Genomic DNA, 6000 nt, shown 5'->3' with positions numbered 1-6000 from the left:
CAAAAAAAGCATTAAATGACTATGTTAAGTGCAAAACCAAGTGTGGGATTAGCCTCCATAGGTAGAGTTTGGTGTTTCCTAGTGCCAAGGAAACCTGGATATCGGAGAGAGCAGACTTCTTGAGAGACCTTGAGATATCCCATCCAGCACAGTTATTGCATGCAAAGGACCATTAGTTCCTAGAGAGGAGAGTGATCACCCAGAGGGTGAGAAGACCAGGATGAGAACATGGTGGGACTCACTCACATTGGGCTCTACAGTTGGCACAGATAATGCTTTGCTGATCCTAACCCCAGGGCTAAGTTGGATCCATAGTCAATGGAGGTCAGAGATGTCCTGAAGATTTCTCATGACAGATATAGGTTCCACAGACTAGAGATTAAGGATGGACTGGAGCCACAGTTAAGGACCTATTTGTGAGGGGACTAAGAGATGAGAAGATAATACCTGGCCTAAGACAAAGACAAAGCTAATCTTAACTGGGTTCCTGACTACATTAGTCTGCCTATTTGCCTGAAAAAAAGAGATGCATTCAGTAACAGAAGACATTGCACGAGTACATATGTGTTAGCTACACAAAACACTTAGCTCAAACCAGATCAAACCATAAGGCATCTTTATTAACTCATAACAAATGCAGAGATAAAGCAGGCTTTGAACTACTTGACTCAGCACAACCTTGCTTCCTAACAAGGATCTTAGCTTTCCCTTCCTCCATTTTGTTAGATCATTGACTTCAATACAAGATGGCCTCCTGTAGAAAAGTGTGATATCTTTTTTGTTTTCTCCAGTTTAGCAGGAAGGGATAAATAGTCTCTTCTTCCACCACGGAGAAGCTGGACAACTTTCAGTCACATACCTCCCTCCTGAATAAATAGTATTCACTTGGAAAACTGTGTTTGTTCAGGATTGACAAGCCACAGTTCACTGACCAAATCTATCCAGCCACTTGACTATTAAAAGGCCACAAGCAGAGACTAGTCTCACAGTTTAAATAGCTACATATTAATGGTTATAAATATCCACCCAAAGCCTCAAAGAATTGCTACTTCGCTCTCTAAGAAAACATTAGCGCTCTCCTGGTTGCTTAGGCTAATTATATTTATCCCTGAAGCTGGAGATGAGTTCAACTTTCTCTGAAACTCATGACTACAAGGAAGGTATGTGGACACCTGCATAAAATTATGAAGGGCAAGGTTGCTAAGCCTGGGGAAAAACAAATACTAGAATCTGTTGTCAAGTAAGAGCCACAAAAGACTGTGAAAACTGAGAAGAAGTAATTTGTTAAGATTCATAGATTTTGAAAGTCATTCAGAAACTGGAAAGCCATTCACAATCCAGTGTAACCTCAAACCCTCCTGTCCAGTAAAAATATTGTTGTTTGTTCTGTGTCAGCTATTACCAAGCACACTCTTGGGTCTGTTTGCTTTTCCATATATAATAATTCATACCTTCTGCTTACTATGGTTCCTTTTGACTCTTGGCCTCTGCTGACTCATGTTGCTACTCATCCATGGCCTGCTGACTCATGCTTCCATCCATTCCATTCATTCCTGACCTGCTGACTCATGCTTCCATTCATTCATTCATTCATTCATTCATTCATTCATTCATGGCATGCTGACTCATGCTTCCAGTCATTCCTGACCTGCTGACTCATGCTTCCATTCATTCATTCATGGCCTGCTGACTCATGCTTCCATTCATTCATTCATTCATTCATTCATTCATGGCATGCTGACTCATGCTTCCAATCATTCCTGACCTTCTGACTCATGCTTCCATTCATTCATCCTGACCTTCTGACTTATGCTTCCATTCATTCATTCATGGCCTGCTGAATCATGATTCTACTTACTACAGCCTCTCCTCTTCTGCTTACCAGTCTGCCACACTCTGCTTCTACTGACAAAATAACATTTTTTATTCTATGCCATACTCAAAGATGCTTTTATTATTAATTTGGTTAAAAGGTCCTACAGCCAGACCTTGTGCAGTCTCTGTCTTGACCCTGTCTGTCACAGTTCAGAGATAAATTCTTACCTAAACAACTAAGTTTTGTAAATAGTCTCACAAGACTTTCTTCACATCACTGGCTACGCAAACAACACTGAAGGGTGAAGGGACCAGCTCCCCATTTCAGCAGCCATAACAGCCTAACACGTGCTTGCCTGACCTTGCCTTGGTCACTAGGAGGTCAGATGCCTGCCTTATGGCAAGGAACGGATCAGAAGTTAGCCGGTAGTGCTTTACGGCTCTGGGTGTGCTTTACGGACAAGTGCACAGCAATGATGTGCAGAGCATAGCAACCTCCCTGGGAGGGCCTATGCGCCATAACAACCAGTTGACCAACCAACACAGGGCAAGTCCTCCAAGCCTGGAGGCACACCAATCCTGAGCCTGTGTGTACCCCTAGACACTCCCCTTACGCTGCCCTATAAGATCCCGGTCCCGTGGCTTCTCAGGGTCTTTCCCCAGCTATCTGCCATGGTGGGTGGATGAAAGACCCGAGCTAACATGGGGTTAGCTTGTTAAACAACTGCATTAAAGTCTCATGCTGTTTGCATCAAGTTTTCACCTCTGCCTGGTGATTGGGGTTGCTGCAGTCCTGGGCCAAAATCCTGGGGGCCTGAGCCTCCGGGGGTCTTTCAAAGGGCAGGCCCCATGCCCACTGGCAGACAGCCATCACAAAATGAATGCTATGGCATATTTTTGGAAATTTCCTTGTCTCATATTGCTTTGTTTGGACATTTTCTTTTTACCTTCCTTGTCTTTTGTTTGTACATTATAGTTAATGGTTTTGGGGTTTTTTTTATGGTTTTTTTGTGTGTGCTTCCCCTGCTCTTTGTTTGTTCATTAGTTTTTTGTTTTGCTTTGTTATTGTCTCCTTTATGTGCCTGTCTGTTTTCTTAAGAGTGAGAAAGGCCTGGAATTGGAAGAGTAGGGGCATGGGGAGGATCTGGGCAGAGATGAGAGAGGGGAAACAGTGGTCAGAATACATTGTATGAAAATAATTTTATTTTCAATAAAAATAAAATAACCTATTTACTAAGTCATTGTGATTTGGAAATAGTCTGTACCAGGAGAATTCATAAATGATCCAAAATAGTACATTTATTTTAAAAGGCTTTAAATATAGAAGAAATTAAAGACCTTCATGGAAAAGATGGACAGTATATATGCATAGATAGGGTTTACAACAGATATGGAAGCTATAAGAAAACATCAAACAGAAATGTTAGAATGAGAAATAATGGCAACGATTACCATTACCCAGGTGAGGAGCACTACCAGGGACCCATGAGTAGACAGAACCAATGAGATGAAAGCAAATCAATGAGAGGGGAAAGAATGGGACAAGGGAGCAAAATGGAGCAGTCCATAAATTAATCAGTTGTAATCTCAGAAAGAGCAGGAGAACGAGGGTGCAGAAGAGATGCAGGAAGACACACCGGCAGTGTAAGCCACCACCCCAATTAAATGTTTTCCTTTATAGAGTTGCCGTGGTCACAGTGTCTCTTCACAGCAATAGAAACCCTAAGACACAGGGTGGAAATAGATATCAGTGCTCCTTATAAAAATAGTTTTAGAAATTCGTAACAAAAGTTACCTATGTGGCCGGGCATTGGTGGCACACGCCTTTAATCCCAGCACTCAGGAGGCGGAGGCAGGAGGATCTCTGTGAGTTTGAGGCCAGCCTAGAGAAAGTTCCAGAACAGCCTCCAAACTAACAGAGAAACCCTGTCTCGAAAGAAAAAAAAGAAAGTGTTAAAAAAAGTTACCTATGTGAATTCAACATTGTAAAATAATAATACATATGGACACAAGGAGTCTAGGTTGGAATGAAACGATGGTTTGTAATTAAACATCATCACTGTAGCTCATCACATTAATGGAATAAAGCCATGTGCACACAAATAAAGTTTTGATAAACTCCACATTCTTATTTATTTATTTATTTATTTATTTATTTAATGTCTGGGTGTTTTGCCTGCAATTATGTATGTTTGCCACATACATACCTGGTGCCCAAGGAGGCCAGAAGAGCACATTAGATCTCCTAGGACTAAACTTATAGAGGCTTAAAGCTGGTATGTGGGTGCTGGGAAATTAACCGGAGAACCTGGGTTCTCTGAAAGAGCAAGAAGTATTCCTAACTGTCGAGTCATCTCTCCAACAACTCATCTTTATTTTTAAAAAACAAAACAATAAAACAAACAAAAAAACAATCTTCTAGTAAGCTAAATATCAAAGACAGCATCTTCATCTGGACAAAGGGCATTTAAGAAAAACCACAGATAAAGTTACACTGAATGGTAAAAGACCAAATTCTTCCTCCTTATATTTGAGAACAAATCTAGGGTGTTCTTTGTAACTACTCCTGATTGACATTGTAAGGAATTCCTAGAAGACAAAATGCAGACTTGAAAGACCACAGATAGCACTGTTAGGAGTTTGCATTCCTTCACTCAGTATAATTTTTTCTGTTTTACCTATTGGTTGCATGATATACAAATATGCAAATGACCTTTTAGGACTAGTAAATAAATTCCACAAGGTAGCTTGATAAAATCAGTTGTAGTCAGATGAGATCAGATCAGATCACGCCTTTAATCCCAGCACTTGGGATGCAGAGGCAATCAAATCTCTGTGAGTTTGAGGCTAGCTGGTCTACAAAACTACACAGAGAAATCCTGCCTCAGAAAAAAAGTAAGTTATACATCTATATTTCATAAATAAGCAATCAAATTTAAAGCATATTATGTATTTATGTCTTTACTTTGAATTATTGGGGGTTGAACTCAGGACCTCCGGGATACTTGGTAAGTACTCTATCATTGAACTATATCCCCAGCTACAGTTTAGAAAGTAAAAAGCAATGCCCTTTTAATCACACCAGAATGGGCAATGCTTGAGATTAATTTAGCAAATAGCATGCAAGACCTGCACACCAAAAACTGAAAAACACTTCTGAAAAAAATGGATACAATCTGCATAAATGAAGCATTATCATGTGTTCATGACTCAGATGATGGCAGTGTTGTTCAGATGTGGATAACCACCCAGCTGTGAGTTGGGCTTCATGACCACTACTGCCCAGCACTGGGGCGACCATGCTGACTCAGCACTTCCCTCCTAGAGCCTCCAGTCTGCATAGGTGAGATGCAATTGCAATGTGATATGGAGGAGTTTTCTTCCAGTTTTACAGCCTGGCATTCTAGATTCCCCCTGTACCTGATGGCCATGTCTTTCTCTAGAATTCTCTGCTGTAATTTTATTGAATGTATTGCATTCAATATATATATAAATCTTGTATGTTCTATTCATATGCACTTTTTATTTATCTTTGTTGTCATATGAATGTTCTAATCCATCTGCATGGTCTTCAATGTCTAATATTACATTTACCATTGATGTGTTCTCTTGGTGAGGCTTTCCACCAGGCTTTTAAAATGTTGGTTTTGTGTGTGTGGGGGGGGTGTATGTGTCTAGTCCATTTGTGTCTGTGCATGGGGGCATACATTCAAGTGCATGGTGAGGACAAAATTGATATTGGATATCTGGCTCATTTTTTCACAGCTTTATTTTTTCTCAGAGTATCCCACAGAGTCTGGGGCTCACCAATTCAGCAAGACTAGCCAGAAAGCCCACCATCTCCTTTCTTTACCTCCTCAGCACTGGGATTACCAACACATGGCTTTTTACATGACTGCTGAGCTAGCAGTCCAGCCCAGTCCACAAAGTTTTTCATTTGACTCACTGTTTTTATTTCTAAAATTTCAGTTTGATTTTTGCAGTGGTTCTCTTTTTATTGAATATCTCTTCTATATTTTGTATTGACTCATTTGTTTCATTTGGTTGTTGTCTTAGGCACTGTTCTCTTGCTGTGAAAAGACACTATGACAATGGCAACTCTTATAAAGCATTTAATTGGGGCTGGCTTACAGTTTCAGAGGTTTATTCATTGTCTTCATGGCAGGTCATGGCAGTGTGCAGATA

This window comes from Cricetulus griseus, chromosome 6 (genome assembly GCF_003668045.3).
Source record: "Cricetulus griseus strain 17A/GY chromosome 6, alternate assembly CriGri-PICRH-1.0, whole genome shotgun sequence".
NCBI classification, from domain to species: Eukaryota; Metazoa; Chordata; class Mammalia; order Rodentia; family Cricetidae; genus Cricetulus; species Cricetulus griseus.
This window is presented reverse-complemented; position numbering follows the sequence as displayed.